The sequence below is a fragment of the Protopterus annectens genome, chromosome 9.part0 (assembly GCF_019279795.1).
Source record: "Protopterus annectens isolate FY-2018-M chromosome 9.part0, PAN1.0, whole genome shotgun sequence".
Classification (NCBI taxonomy): Eukaryota; Metazoa; Chordata; order Ceratodontiformes; family Protopteridae; genus Protopterus; species Protopterus annectens.
In genome coordinates this window covers 1547783738-1547799951 of record NC_056743.1, presented here as the reverse complement: position 1 = coordinate 1547799951, position 16214 = coordinate 1547783738, and positions in this window count along the sequence as shown.

The window sequence follows — 16214 nt, the reverse complement described above, 5'->3', positions numbered from 1 at the left end:
AGGGTATGGAGTTAAGAGATATTGTTAGAGATGGAGATGAGAGTTGAGTCGTCAGCGTCTTGGATGAGGGAGGATTGTTTACAAGATGTATAGAGATCATTGGTAAAGACATTAAACAGAAGGGGACCCAAGATGGAACCTTGTGGTACTCTGGTTGGGACAGGTATGGAGAAAAGGATGATAGCTATTTAACAGATTGCTGCCTGCAGGATAGGTAACTGGAGAATCAGGTGAAGGAGGTGGAAGACAAGTTGAGATTAGCAAGTTTAGATAGCAGTAGGGGGTGGGACACTGTATCAAAGGCTTTGGAAAGGTCTAAGAAGAGACACGATATGAGTTTATTGTTATATTGGGCCTCAACGATATGTGTGAAAGATAGGAGGGCATTAGTTCTTCTGTGGTTAGTACAGAAACCGTGCTGAGTGGGAATGAGAAGGTTATGCTGGAGGAGGTAGTTAAGAAGATGTGAGTGAATGCATTTTTCAAGAATCTTAGAGAGGGGGGATAGGATGGCGATGGGACGGAAGTTAGATGGGTCTGTAGAGTTTCCTCCTTTATGCAGGGTAATAGTGAAGAAAGATTTCCATAAGGTAGGGATGGTGGATTCCTAAATTAATCTATTGATTAGAATAGATACAGGATAGGCAATGGATTCAGCAGCAAGTTTGAGGAAGGTAGGAGATAGATTATCGGTGGAGAGAAAGCAGGGTTTGAGCTTTAGAAGAAGAGATCTGATGTAGGAAGAAGGAACAGGGTGAAAGGAGAATAGATATTTGCTTGAAGGGTCGGGAGGGGTAGGCAGAGAAGTAGTGCTACATTTGGATGGTATGAGTGCTTGGATAGTGTCAATAAAGTGTGTATTGAGGAGGGTAGTGGTTTCCTGAGGGGATGTGTTTGGGTAAGGGTAGGGGTTTGAGGGATAACCAGGAGAAGGATTATGTTAAGAGTAGACCAAAATTTCCGAGGGTTTAATTTGCTATTGAGCTGAGCAGAGTTATAGTAGGACTTTGTCATTATTGGTTTGTTTCTTAGTAAGATTCCTAAGATGTCTATATTTGTGTAGCAGGGGTAGTTCTTTTGTTTTGATCCAGGCTTTCCAAGCACTATCTCTTTTGTGCATAAGGGACCTAATTTGTTTGGAAAGCCAGGGAGCATAATTAGATTTTATTCTAATCTTCCTAGAGGGCACAAGGGAGTTTAGGGTATTCAGGAAGATGCTACTGAACATACTGACTGCGTCACTGAGAGGGACTTGTCTAAGGATGGACCAGTCTGTACTTTTAAGAATGGAGTTAAATTGGGATATGTTAACGTTAGAGAGTTTATGACAATCTCTGTAAAGGTGGGGTTTCAGAGGTTGGGTGGAGTGTCTTAGGACAGAGCTGGGGAGGTTGGTCACTGAGTCTGGTAAGGTAGTGGGGTTGTGGTAGTGGTGGGGGGAGTTGGTGGGAATCCAGTCAATTATGGAGCTGGAAGGTGAGTTTTTATGAAGGCAAGTGGAGGAAGATATAAGTTGATGGAAACCAGGTAGGCTGATACTGAGTTGTGGAGAGTCAGTTGGAAGTTTGGACCAATCTAGGTTGACATCTCTTAAGATGAAGGTTTCATAGAGTATACTGTGGGAAAAACAGGACAGGATATTCTTTAAGATGGGAAAAATATTCCGAGAGCGGATATAGATGGAAGCAACAAGCTTCTTGTGAGGATTAAGGCGGCAGTTTAGGATGATAAGTTCAGCTGGGTGGAAGTCAGGGAGGGGTGTGGTGGAAGGAGAGAGGCTGCGGCTATTGGAGTAGAGAATGGCTATGCCACCTCCTTTTTTTGGGAATCTGTCAGAGTGATAGATATTATAGCCAGGTGGGAGTGTTTCATTATTAGTGATATGTGGCTTAAGCCAAGTTTCACATAAGGAAAGGATATGAGGGGTGGTAGGGGCTATCCAGGTGTGAAGCTCAGTGATTTTTTTAGTTAGGCTTTGAATATTTAGTGAGTGTATATAGACAGGTGCTTGGATAAGGATAAGTTTAGTGTACGAGGCTGGGGATGGTGAGAAGTATGTGGAGAGGGGGAGGTGGATGAAGGCTTGAGGGGTATGTGGCTGAGAGGAGAGGGGAAAGGGGCCTGGGTTGGGGTGGATGTCCCCAGAGCGGAGTAGGTTTTTTTTGTGAGAAGAGAGCATACAGTAATAGGTAAATGAAGTTTGTGTACCTTTGGTTTTGATTTGCAGGTAGGTGGGAGGATTTAAAGTCTAGACAGTTTATGAAGACATGATGTGGATAGGTTAAACAGAGCTGGGGAGATAATAAAGGAGTGTGTTGTTGAATGAGTATTATAGGTGTAGGAGGTAAGAGAGCATATCAGTGGGTAAGAAAGGTGGGAGTGATAAGAGGTTAGAGCAGAGAGAGGTAGGAGGAAAGTAGTGGAAATAAGAAGGTGCTACATTATTAGAGAGGTTGTAGGGTGGGTATAATAGTTAAGAAAAGGTAGTGATGTATATTAAGTTTGCCAGGAAGTTGTTACTGGATGAGAGAGGAAGGGGAGGAAGTGGTTGGTATAAAAGAAATTGTAATGGGATGGGTGGGAATGGGGTAGGGTAGAGGAGCGGAGCTGGGCTACACCCATGGAGAAAACCTCAGAAAAAACAATCTGCTAAAGCAGGTAAGTTTGACAGATATGTGAGCAAGAGAGGCAGGAGGGGGGCCAACGGAAACTCAGAGAGACTGACTGAGTAGATCTGTAGGACTGGAGGCAAAGGAACAGGAATATAGTAACTGGAGATAGTCGGAAAGGATAGATAGGTGAAGTGGGGATACTTCAGAGTAGGAGAGACAGACAGTGAGCAGAGGGGGTCCAGCAAACAAGAGCACTTTCAGAGAGCAGAAAATAGTTGGAGGAAGGCAGGAAGAGTGGGAGAGCAGGATAGGAAGGAGAAAACAGAAAAACAGGGAGCAGTCCAAGGATATACAAGGGAGACAGCCACCACGGGAACAACAATACTGTACAAGTAGCAACTAACACCTTTTCAGATTAAGCAGGACACACGTAAACAGTCTCAAAATTGGAGGGAGGCACTCACAAAGGGACTTGACCACAGCTAGTTCCAGGAAGGCTGGGTCAATGGGCTTTGAAGCAGTGGAGGTAGCTTGCTAACCTTAAAAAAAAAAGAGGAAAAGAAAGATAAATGGGTTAGGGAGAAGAGTAACCTTTGTGAAAGAGATAAGACTAGGCTAGTAATTACTGAAAATGGAAGGGGATGTGGGATGTATTGTACTGTGGAGTAGGAGAGAGGTGGTTGCAAATGAGATAGGAGACAGTAAGTATGTGCGGGGACCTCTGAGTGGTTTGGGTGAAGGGGAGGGAGTGCAAGTTTGAGTATGAGGGTTGAAAATAATGAGTGGAGATGAGTAGGAAGACGTAGGCGGTATAAGAATTTAGGGAGAAAGAAAAAGAGAGAGACAATGCAATAAAACAGTAGTATGATTCACAATAGGGCAATTTATGTGTAAAAAGAAAAAGAACAATAAAGAAATAAGTATGCAGAGAAAACAAACAATGGTCTAACGGTACAACAGCTACACAGCTACAGCATGGGTTAAAACAAGAAAAAGAGTTCCCCAACAGGGTACTTAGCTTTCAGGTGACTTCTTTCTGGTGCAGACCGACCAACGCACTGAAATAATGCTTCAGGCTCTGATGGCAAAAAATACTGATACCATGGCGTCGGTTGGCTCCCTATATACCCAAGCATACTGATGTCGGTTAAGACACCCACTAGCCTAAGTTGGAGGGAGATTTTTACTCTGGCAGTCGGGCCGGCAAAGGGCTTATATGGCAGGAAATCCCATAAATCAGGACTGCAACAGTGAAACATGAAGAACATATTTTTTTTTGTTTGGTGTTTCTGGACTACAAGCCAAGGCTGTGACCCCTGGTGTACTGCAATCAGACATCCTGGAATGTTCTTCCTTCCTAAAATCTGAGGGATACCTTCTGGGCCTTCTGAGATAATGAACAGTGATATCCCCCTTCTCTGTTTTAGAAGTCATTTTAGACATGTAGCTCTTGGATGCCATATCAGCCTCCACTGGGATTGCATTAGAGGGTATTTGAGAAAGTGTTGGATGTACTATGGGTTCTGCAGCCTACAGGTACATCCAAATCTTACTGGACAGACTTAACCTCAGACTTAGGACTCTTTTGAATTTTTTCCGTGGTATGTCACAGAAATGGATGGATCTGCATCTTGCACTTTATCCATCAAGTCTCCAAGACAGTATTCAATGATAACAAATGCAAAGTTTTGGGCAAACAGGACAAGATTTCGAATTGTAAACTTCACCTAAAGCTACTGGGAGTGGAGGTTTTTGTAGGGTATCTGCTTAACGCACTTACAATTTCGCCTTCTAGATGAAGCTAACACAATCACAAATCAAGCGGACAAAAAAAAAAAAAAAAAAAAAGGAAGGTTTCCCAATGGGGCAATTATCAGAATCCATGAAGGCCTATGGTACAAATGACCACACACAGATCAGACCAATGAATGTGACACCTGCGATCCGGCTGGCAGCAAGATAGTCAGTAGATTTACTGCGATCTGGCTGGCAGCAAGATAGTCAGTAGATTTACGGTTATACATTAGCTTATGTACCCTTATGCTAATGGGCTATGGTCATACATCAGATGTATGGCTTATGAAAGGTTTAGTCTTTGGTACACCGGCCGGACATCAATGGCAATAATCCATCTGTCTGGAATACTGCAACAATAATTTCAGTGAGAACATTACCCTCTCAAAAGCCTAGGAAGCTGATGCTGAAGAAGACACCTTAGGATCTGAAGATCCAAACAAGAAATTTTCTAGGCCCCGATCAGACTCCGTTCCAAAGCTGACACTGGAGCCAACCCGTCTAGGGCTGAAACACCCAAGGATAGGGACAGCTCCAATAATCTTGAAGTCTATCCCAAACCCCATCCCAGACATCTCAACTCTTGAGATCCTTTGAGATTTGATGGTGTATAAGGTGCAAGTGTAAAGAACACATGTGGAGTAGAAGCTGACCAAGCTCTCGGCTCCAATATGGTCATCCTCCTGGCATCACTCAGAGCCATGGGCACTGGATGTAATGGGTAGACAGGAGAAGGAGATACTAGCAATGGAGTTGTTGGGGCCTAGCCCAGAGTCCTCACTGGGGGAGGCATGAGAGGACCCCCATCAAGATCTGTGTCCTTCGAAACTTTCTCAACTTCCTTACAACATTGTCTTCCAAAACACTACTCAATGATCTAAAAGACCTGAAGGAGGAGGTCAAAGAAGGGTGGAAGATGAGTGAGTTGACTTTTCCTAGAGAATAGAGCTGAAAACTGGTCAGATATGGTGAAAATCTACATGGAGGTGAGGGTGACTGGATCTGAACTGGTTCCTGGGAAATCAATGGACCAGAGTATCTCTGCATTTTCAGAGCCAGTCCAGAATGACCCGATAAGTCTGCACATCAGTTCTAAGCCTTTTCTCTGCTATCAGATTTTTGTTTTTCTTTTTTCTTGCTTCTCTTTCTGTCTCTTCCTTTACCTTTCTCTTTGGAACCTTTTGACTAATTCTCTACCTTCTTGGTTGAAGGGGAACAAGAAGTTGATTCACCCGCTGGGGCATGGAGAAGAACTTTGAGGACCAATTTATTCCTGGATTGATAAAATCATTGGCCCCAAAGTAGGCACAGGACTGCACTCCATGTCAAAGTGATCTACTCCTAAACAACAGATGCACACAGCATGTCGGTCCTGGGAGAGAATCTTGTGCCCGCATACAGTGCAGTTTTTAAAGTCAGAAGCCTTGTCACTTGTTAAATACACAGTATCATCCCACTGAATAAAAACTTAACAAATGACACAAACACTACAAACACTCTAAAAGTTAAAAGAAAAGTAGCTCTAAAGATAAGAAACAAACTTTTTTTTTGAAACTATATACGTGTGAGTGTGTATGCGTGTGTTATAGGGAGAAAGGGTGGGAAGGAACTCAGAAACACACTAATTATGAAAAAACACTAGCCCAATACAGAAACACAACTAGAACATGGGAAATAACAACTAATACATATTTACTAAAAACATAACACTACAAAAGTTGCATAAAAAGCTGTTGAAAGGTACGTATCTCTCAGTCGACCGCTGAGCACTCAGATCGTGTCTGAACTCAGCAGGATGCAAATGAGATCTGAGGTATTACAAAGACAGAAGGAAATTATGGGTAGTGGGTGTAGCATGAAGCCTGGATCAAAGAGTTTGAAATAGGTGCCGATGTCAGATCACATTGGATTTAATAACCCCATATGTAGACTCTGACAGGAAAGACAACATTGGATCAAAAGCCTGGGACAACTATTTGGAAATAGTCTATTTTGATATAGGCTGTCCCTTTTTCTTATCTTCACAAGAAATGAACAACTGATCAGAAATTCTGAAAGATTTTGTTCTGTCAAGAAATAATTTGAGTTGTCTTGACATTCAAGTTATTAAGTATCCATTCTCCTTCACTGTTGGGTTCAGGGATACCACTTTGGGCATAAAAGAAGGATTAGATCGATGGAAAATGATATAAGGTTGAAAGGTTGAACCACTCAAATATTCTTCTTGCAGAGATCAGAGAAATCATTTTCCATGTTAAGAACCTCAAGTCAGCCTGGTGAGCTGGTTCAAATGGAGTGCTAGCTTCTCTAACACAAAATTAAGATCCCAAGGTGGAGCCATCGATTTCTTGGAGGTCTCAAATGCAATGCAAAAACATTTTGACACGAGAATGCTTTAAAAGAGGGGAATCATGGGCAGATATGCAGAAATGGCTAACAAATGAACTTTCACAAAGGAGTAAGACAGGCCATACAAAAGTAACTCACAAATATTGTAAAAAGTACAGTTTTGTACCTACCATAAATGTAGATGTCCAACAGGTATGCATCTGCAGTCCTTACATATGGGTTGTCCTGCCTCAGGCAGCCCTTCGGTTGGCCGGATTCCAAAGTCTGGGTCCGGTGTCGGCTGATGTCGCCCCTTTCCCGACGTCAGAGCGCCTAGGATATAAAAGCGTCAGCCGACGCCATCTTCCTCAGTTTTTCTTGCCCCAGATGCCAGTTGCCCTCTAAGTAAGGCTAAATTTGGAGAGATGAAAAAATTCCAAACATGCACAGCAATAAAAAACAAATACACCATAAAAGATAACCCCAGCTAGCTAAAAAGAGGGATATGTACCCATAGTATACCACAGAGGGGTAGGAGGGAGGGAAAACCTGACTGCAGATGCATACCTATCGGACATCTACATTTATGGCAGGTACAAAACTGTACTATGTCCTTCAAGGATGCATCTGCAGTCCTTACATATGGGTAGAATACCATAGCCAAGCTGAGGGAGTTAGGACCTAAGAAAAGGATGGTGTAGTTAACATGCCCTGCAGGACTGCACTAGCAAAGCCTGCTCTGGATCTGGAATATAAGGGCAAATTGTAATGCTTGGAAAATGTATGCACGGAGCTCCATGTAGCAGCTTCTAAAATGTCCTTTGTAGCCACCCCTCTTAAGAAGGCTGTGGAGGTGGCTGTTGCTCTGGTAGAATGAGGCCTTATGTTAGCTGGCACAGATTTTCCATGAAAGGAGTAACAGAACCAAATGCAATTTCCTATCCATTTTGAAATTGTCTGTTTGGAAATTGCTTTTCCTTGTACACCAGCAGCATATGCTACAAAGAGTTGGTCAGTTTTTTCTGTAAGTCTTAGTTCTGTCCAAGTAGTAGCGTAACTGTCTGTGGATGTCCAAAGTATGCAGAAGTTTCTCTCCTTTATTTTGTGGATTTGGAAAGAAGGTCGGCAGGTGAATAGCTTGGTTCAGTGAAACCCTGGATACCACCTTTGGCATGAATGAAGGTTTGGTTCTCAAAGAGACTCTGTCCTGATGAAAAATGAGAAATGGCTGTACTGCAATGAGGGCCTGTAACTCAGATACTCTTCTTGCTGAGGTTATGGCCAGAAGGAAGGCAGTCTTCCAAGATAGGAATTGTAGTTCTGAAGATGCTGCTGGTTCAAATGGAGGAAGAATTAATTTTTCCAACATGAAGTTAAGGTCCCATGTAGGCACTGGTGGATTCCTTGGAGGGTTGATGTTTTTTATCCCTCTTAGAAACTGCCTTAGTAGAAGATGAGAGAATACAGGTGGATCAGTGTTGTACTCTGCTGAAATTGCTGAAGCATGAATTTTTATGGAGGAATAAGAAAGGCCATTATGGAGCATTTCAGCCAAGTATTCCAGAATATGTGGAATGCTCATGACTGTCGGATCTTGACCCTTTGTGGTGTTCCAGGTACAAAATCTTTTCCATTTTGCTGAATATGCTTTTCTTGTGGAAGGACGCCGGGCTTCCATGATGATATCCTGTACCCTCTTGGATAGTTTATCCTGGCGAGGAGTCAAGGTATTTTCCAGGCTGTCAGCTGTAAAGTTTTGAGGCTGCAGTGCAGAGTCTTGTAATTGTGTTGTGTCAGTAGAAGTGGCCATTGTGGTAGAGGCCAAGGTTTCGTGCATGACATGCTCCTTAACAGTGGGTACCAGTGTTGTCTTGGCCAGTCCGGAGCTATCAGAATTACCTTTGGTTGCTCTGTCCTGATCTTCAGTAAGACCTTGGTCATTAATGGCAGCGGTGGGAATGCATATACTGTTAGAGTATTCCAGCTGAAGGAGAGGGTGTCCACTTTCCATGCTTGAGGATGGTATGTCCTTGCGCAGAATTTCCTCAGTTGATGGTTGTGGTGGGAGGCAAAAAGATCTATGTCCGGCCTTCCCATGATTGTGTTATCTGGAGAAAGATATCTGGGTGCAACATCTATTCGTGTGGATCCATGATGTTTCTGCTCAGGCTGTCTGCCAGTACATTGTCTTTTCCTGGTATGAACTGGGATTGTAGCTCTATATTGAGTTTTAGGGAAAGTTCCCACAGATTCATTGCCAGCCTGCAAAGAGGGTATGAATGGGTACCTCCTTGCTTGTTTATGTACCACATAACTGTGGTATTGTCTTGTCTTTATTAACAGGTGACCTTGGTGCAGGAAGTGCTTGAAGGCCTCGATGGAATGTATCACTGCCAGCATTTCCTTTTGGTTGATGTGCAGATGCAATTCTTTTTGTGTCCATTGTCCTTGAATGCATCTGCCCTCCATGTGTGCTCCCCATCCATGGTCTGAGGCGTCCGTTGTAACGGTTTGGCTGGTATGTAGCTTGCTGAAAGGCAGGCCCATGTTTGACTGGCTTGCTTTTGCCCACCACGGGAATTCCTTTTGAAGGCATGGAATGAGGGGGATCAAAGTTTCTAGGCTGTGACTGTGCTGAGACCATAGACTCCTTAGGTACCATTGTAGTTTCCTCATATGCAGCCTTGCTCGTGGAATCAGAAGAATGCAAGATGCCATGAAACCCAGGGCCTGCAGGATCTTCTTTGCAGTTAGCTGGGTTTGTGTTGTCAGATTTCTGAAATAATCCGGTAATTGTGCTTGTTTTTCTTCTGTGAGAAAAGCCATTTGGGTGTTTGTATCCAGTTTTGCACCCAGGAAAATTATTCGTTGGGATGGAACAAGTCTTGATTTCTGAATGTTGACTGTGTATCCCAAGGCCTGTAGTAGTCGGATGGCATGGTTTAAGTGTTTTACCAGTGTTTGCTGGTTGTCCGCTTGTATGAGGCAGTCGTCCAGGTATGGGTATATTTGAATCCCCTGAAGTCTGCAATGTGCAATTACTGATGCCAGGCATTTCGTGAATACTCTGGGCGCAGTAGATAAGCCAAAGGGCAATGCTGAGAATTGATAATGCTCTGAACCTGCAAGAAATCTGAGGTGTCTTCTGCAACTTTGTCTGATAGGGACATGAAGGTATGCCTCCTTGAGGTCTAGAGTTACCAGCCAGGACCCCTTGCCCAGCATGGGAAGGAGTTGCTGTAAGGTCAGCATTTTGAATTTTGGCACAATGAGGTAAGTATTCAGTGCGGACAAGTCCAGAATAGGCCTCCATTGCTTTTCTTTTCTTGGAACAAGGAATAGTCTGGAATAAAATCCTTGGCCTTGTTCTGTGAGAGGAACCCTTTCTATTGCTTTCATTTGCAGTAGTTTGGAAGTTTGTTTGAAAGCCTCTGCCCTTTGGTTTGGTGGCAGGTTTGACATGCCTTGCCTTTTTGGTAATGTATGAAAATGGAACCTGTATCCTTTGTCTATTATTTGCAGTGTCCATTTGTCCTTTGTAATACTGTGCCAATTTTTTGAGAATAAAGATAGCTTTCCGCCCAAAGGTGCTTTCAATTGAGCCCTGGTTGGCGGGGACAAAGCCAAGTCATTGAGATGGTCCTTGTGTAGTAGTTGTAGGCCCTGCAGTACCTCTCTGGTTAGGAGGCTGCCATTGACGTCCTCTGTAGGAGCCTCGAGCTTGCCCTCTACCTCTGGCACGTCTGTTTCTGCCTCTGAGATCTGTCTGTGTCCGGAAAGGACCAATTCTTAGAAGGCCAATTTCTGCTGAATCTTGGTGGTTGTACCTGGAGAAAATCTTTGACTGTTTGTACTGATTTAGCCTTTTCCTCAAATTTCTTTAAGACCTCTTGAGCCATGGAGCCAAATAACTTTTGCTTTTCCAGCGGAGCATCCAGTAGCTTTGCTTTAACATGGTCTGGCAGAGTTTGTTTCTTCAGTCAAGCATGTCTACGTATGACTGCACCTGTCATTGCTGACCTACATGAAGCTTCCAATGCATCATAACCACACTGCAAGAAATGGTTGCTAACCTGCTGGGAGTTATGTACCAGATCCTGAAGTGCCTTGCGATCTAGGGGCTCACGCGAAGATAGTTTTTTATGCAATTCATCTAACAAATACTCTTGGTACTGTATCATATGGAATTGACAATTTAATGCCCTCATAGAAAGAGTGGAAGAAGTATACACTTTTTTACCCCATCTCTCTAAAGCCCTGGACTCCCTTTCAGAAGGAAGTGGATTTTTAGCAGTGGTGGTTGCAACCCCTTTAGGGCCCTGGGAAATAGTTTCTGGGTCAGCAGAGTGGCCCTTGTAAAGGAAATGATGCGAGTCCGGAACCCTGTAGTACCTGTCGGGTTTGATAGGAGCCGGAGGAAGGGAGTCTGGGGAATTACTAGACTCAGAGTACACATCATCAATGACATTTAAAACAGGAGGAATAGCCAAAGGTCTATGCTGAGGTAAATGCAAAAAAGTCCTTAACCTCTTCCTGGAATCAGAGAACTCCTGGCCCTGCCATTTGAAATGCTCTCTCATGGAGTGAAGTGTCTCCCCAAAGGGCAACTCTTCAGGAGGGGAGGCCAAGGGAATAGATTCCTCTGCATCAGAATCCTCGTAGGCCGTAAAGGCCTCCTCCTCCTGGTAGTCTGATAGAGCAGAGTCATCTGAGGCCTCATCTGTGAACCGGTAGAGGATCCCTGAGGAATAGCCTTGGGAGGGAGAGATTTTGGCTGTTTAGCAGCTTTAGCACGTGAAAATGCCTTTATGGACATGGCTACAGGATGCCTGGCTGCCCCACGTGCTGGAGTAGTTTTATCCAGAGGAATGGTGTCGGATATTTCCAGAGCACCGGTTTCAGAGGGAAATTCTATGGCCGACTCAGAGGTGGCCTCCGGGACCGAGGTTGTCGGTTGTGCGGTTTCGTCGGTCGGAAGCATCAAGGATTCAGTTTCAGCAGAGACCGAAACACTCGTGGTAGGCCTAGGCGTGGTTTCGGCCGAAACCATGGTCCGCATGTGTCGGTCCTTGTCCTTCCGTTTTTTGGGTAAATGTGGAGTCGGAAGCTCCGACGGTATATTGTAACAGTAATTTTCCCAAAAAAATTCCTCTGCAAACTCCGCCCGACGCCTAAGAGTGCGCCTGTTGAAGGAAGCACAGGCTGCACAGGCTGAGATGTCGTGGTCTGGGCCTAGGCAGGGTAGGCATTAAGAGTGGAAATCCTTATGAGGTATTTGTTTCCCACAAGTTAAACAATTATTAACTTTAACCGTTTGATCTGACATCGGCTGAGGCAAGAAAGAGTCCCCAATGGGGTACTTAGCTTTTTTGAAGTCTTCGGTAGCTGAAATTACAGGAGCTGGCCGACCGGCACTTGCGAACTGCTTCTGCTTCGGGCACCGCGCGGCAAGAAAGACTGAGGAAGATGGCGTCGGCTGACGCTTTTATATCCCAGGCGCTCTGACGTCGGGAAAGGGGCGACATCAGCCAACGCCGGACCCAGACTTTGGAATCCGGCCGACCCAAGGGCTGCCTGAGGCAGGACAACCCATATGTAAGGACTGCGGATGCATCCTTGAAGGACATCCAGAGAAACACTGGCCCTGAATGGATGCTAGTTATGTTGTGTGACCAGTGAGAAAACCTTTTTCATTTGCTTACATATGATTTTTTAGTAGCTAGCCTTCTTGCCTCCATTAATACCTGCTGCACATCCCCCATAAACAGGTGCCTAGAAGGTATCAAGACCTTATCATCTAGGCAGTCAGTTGTTGTTCGGAATTGGCATGTATAGAACTTTTAGTTATGTACTTACCATAACTTTGGATGTATGGGATCCATCTCGCCTACATTCATAACTGATGGGTTCGGAGCCGATCCGTCGGCTCCAACTCGGCCACTATACCTAGAATGAAGTCTCTTATTGGCTGGGCTACCCCTTATCCCATAATGCACCACACCTACTTCCCCAGATCTTGTTTGTTCGCTTTCATACATACATACAGGTGCAGAACACATATCGATAAATGTAACCAACTAGAGCCCTTCCAGAGGAGAGCACAGCAGGACCAATGTTTCCTCCAAATCCAAAAGGTAGGGGGAAGGAGGGTGGGTATGTATGAATGTAGTAGATGGATCCCATACATCCAAAGTTATGGTAAGTACATAACTAAAAGATGTAATGGGATCCTATCTCGCCTACATTCATAACTGATGGGACAACGTCCCTAGCACCTAAAACCCCGGGTGGCTCACTGGAACACACTCCTGAGAACTGCGGAACCAAATGAAGCTCTACCTCGGGAAGCCACATCAAGTTTATAATGAGAAATAAATGTGTGCGGAGAAGACCAAGTAGCAGCCGCACAGATGTCATCTATTGACACTTTGGAGTGAAAAGCTACAGAGGTGGCCATAGCCCTGGTAGAATGAGCTTTGATTGGGACAGGCAACTCTTTGCCTGACTGAGAGTAAATGAAAGAGATGCAATCCTTAATCCATTTGGCAATTGTGGCTTTGGCAACTGGAAGACCTAACCTATTCTCTGCAAAGGACACAAACAGTTGGTCAGATTTTCGAGTCTGAGTGGTCATATCCAAGTAAAAACGCAGTTGCCTGTGAACATCCAACTGGTGGAAGGCATATTCTGCTCTATCAGAAAAATTTGGGAAGAAAACTGGGAGCTCCAATGATTGCTAAATGCATAAAGGGGATGCTACCTTTGGCAAAAAAGATGGATTCAATCTAAGAGAAACTCTGTCTCTGTGGAAGATCAAATAAGGAGGGGAAGAACAGAGAGCTTGAAGCTCTGAAACACGCTTAGCAGAGGTTATTGCCACTAGAAAGGCAGTTTTCCAAGATAGGAATTTTAAATCACAAGTGGTTGCCGGCTCAAAGGGACGGGCAGTTAAGGAGGCCAGAACTAAATTTAAGTCCCAAGGGGGCACAGGATGAACCATAGGGGGCCTGAGGAGCCAGTAAGAAAAGACTTGCACAGTCTGTTGGCCATTAAAGAAGGCTCTATAGCAACATGAAAATTAGATATAGCAGCCAGTTGAACTTTAAGTGTGGAGACTGAAGAGCCAGAATGAAACAATGAAGCTAGAAATTCCAAGACCTGCGGTACTGGGGCCGTGAGAGGATAAATGCTTCACTGCTGGGCCCAGCAAACAAATCTTTTCCATTTGCTGGAATACAGCTTAACGGTAGACGGCTTGTGGGACGAAGACAAGATGTGCATCACTTCTGAAGAAAAGGAAAGATCCCTAACTAAGGATGGAAGTGGAGTAGCCAAGCAGCCAGTCGGAGCGACCGGAGGGACGGATGAGAGTGCCCCGACGGATTGGATAACAGATCTGGTACTGGGTCCAGAATCCAAGGGCCCTGTGCCGTATACTTCTGAAGAAACGGGAACCAAACCTGACGGGGCCAATGTGGGGCGACCAAAATCATGTGGCACCCGACATGAAGGGCCTTCTGAATTACCCTCGGAAGAAGAGGAATCGGGGGGAAGGCATAAAGCAGACCGGGGGGCCAACTGTGGGCTAGAGCGTCCCTGGGAGACTGTCTCTGAGAGGGTGTCAGAGTGAAGAACTCTCTGCACTTCGCATTGTTGGGGCTGGCGAACAAGTCGCAACAAGGGAGGCCCCATCTGGCGAAGATCTGTGCAGCCACTCTGTTGTTGAGGGACCACTCGTGGGGCAACAGGAGAGTCCTGCTGAGCCTGTCTGCAATCACATTGGCTTTCCCCGGAATGTGCGTGGCTACTAGGAAACGTTGAGAGGCTATGGCCCAGTGCCATACTCTCATGGCCTCCCTGCAAAGGGGGTAGGACCTGGTTCCCCCCTGCTTGTTTATGTGCCAAACTACCGACATGTTGTCGGACAGAATCGCAATAGTACCTTGGGGGAGAGTGTGATGGAGTGCTTGTAAAACCAGAAGCACCGCTCTCATTTCCAGGATATTGATGTGAAGGTGCGCTTCGCAATCCTGCCACGTGCCTTGGACAGACCTGTCCAGATAATGACCCCCCCACCCTATCTGGGAGGCGTCCGTGGTCACTGTGGCAACAAGGGGCTGAAGGGCGAAGGGACGCCCCCGATCCAGGTTGGACTGACATAGCCACCAACGGAGGTCACGATGACAACTGTCCATAATTAGAACTGGGTGGTTCAGGGGGAGTTCTTGGTATGACCATTGAACTGATAATAGCCATTGGAGCACCCGCATGTGCAACCTGGCTAAAGGTACTAGGAGGATAGTTGCAGCCATCTAACCAAATAACTGAAGAATCTGTCTGGCAGGAACTCGAGATCTGGGTAACAAAGTTTGGACCTGCGATTGTAGAATCTGAATTCTGTCTGATGGCAAAAATGCCCGCATCCTTCTTGTGTCTAACTCTGCGCCTATAAAAGTGATACGCTGAGATGGCCGCAGCACAGATTTTTTCCAATTGAAAATGATTCCTAGCGAGAGACCCAAGGTTACTGTGGCCATCAGAGCTCGAATCAGTAGATGCTTGGAGGCGGCAGTGAGGAGCCAGTCGTCGAGATAGGGAAACACCTGGAATCAGAGACTTCTCAAGTGAGCTGTCACCACTGCCAGACACTTGGTAAACACCCTGGGGGCTGTGGTGAGACCAAAGTGCAGTGCACAAAACTGGAAGTGACTTGTTCCTAGGCGGAAGCGTAGATAACTCCTGGACTCCTGACGTATCAATATGTGATAGTAAGCGTCCTTGAGGTCTATGGAGCACATCCAGACATCCTTCTCCAATAACGGGAGAATGAACTGAAGGGTGACCATCCGGAACTTGGACTTCTTCACAAACCGATTCAAAAGACTGAGGTCCAAAATGGGCCTTACGTCCCCTGTCTTTTTTGGCACCAAAAATAATCTTGAGTAAGTTCCTGATCCGATCTGGTCGGCGGGGACGGGCTGGATGACCCCTTTGCTTAGCAGCTTTACAACTTCTACGGCTGCCAGATCCCGTTGACTGGGTGGCACGTCCGGGATTCTCCTTGTAGGAGGAGGGGGCTTGAAAAAGGGAATGAGGTAACCTCCGGTTACAATGCGAAGCACCCACTGATCCTTGGTTATCGATTCCCAAGCCTGTGGGTGTTTCGCAAAACGACCCCCGACCGGCTCCTGAGAAGCACAGCCGGGCCACATCCTAGGGATGTTGAGGGTAGGAGGAACCACGAAAGGAGTCGCGGTCTCCAGAGTTACGGGGGCCTCTGCCACCTCTAGGGCGGCGTCTTCCTGAATCCCCCCCCCGCCTCTGGAGGGGGGATCACTCGGTGGAGTAGGGAAAACCTTTTGGGCTTTTTTGAACCACATTTTCCCTCCTCTCTGGCCCTTGAGATAAGGTCTAGAGGGAGCGGAAAAACGGGCCCCAATGGCAGTCAAGGTCTTTCCCTCCTGCTCGCACCGAGTAAGC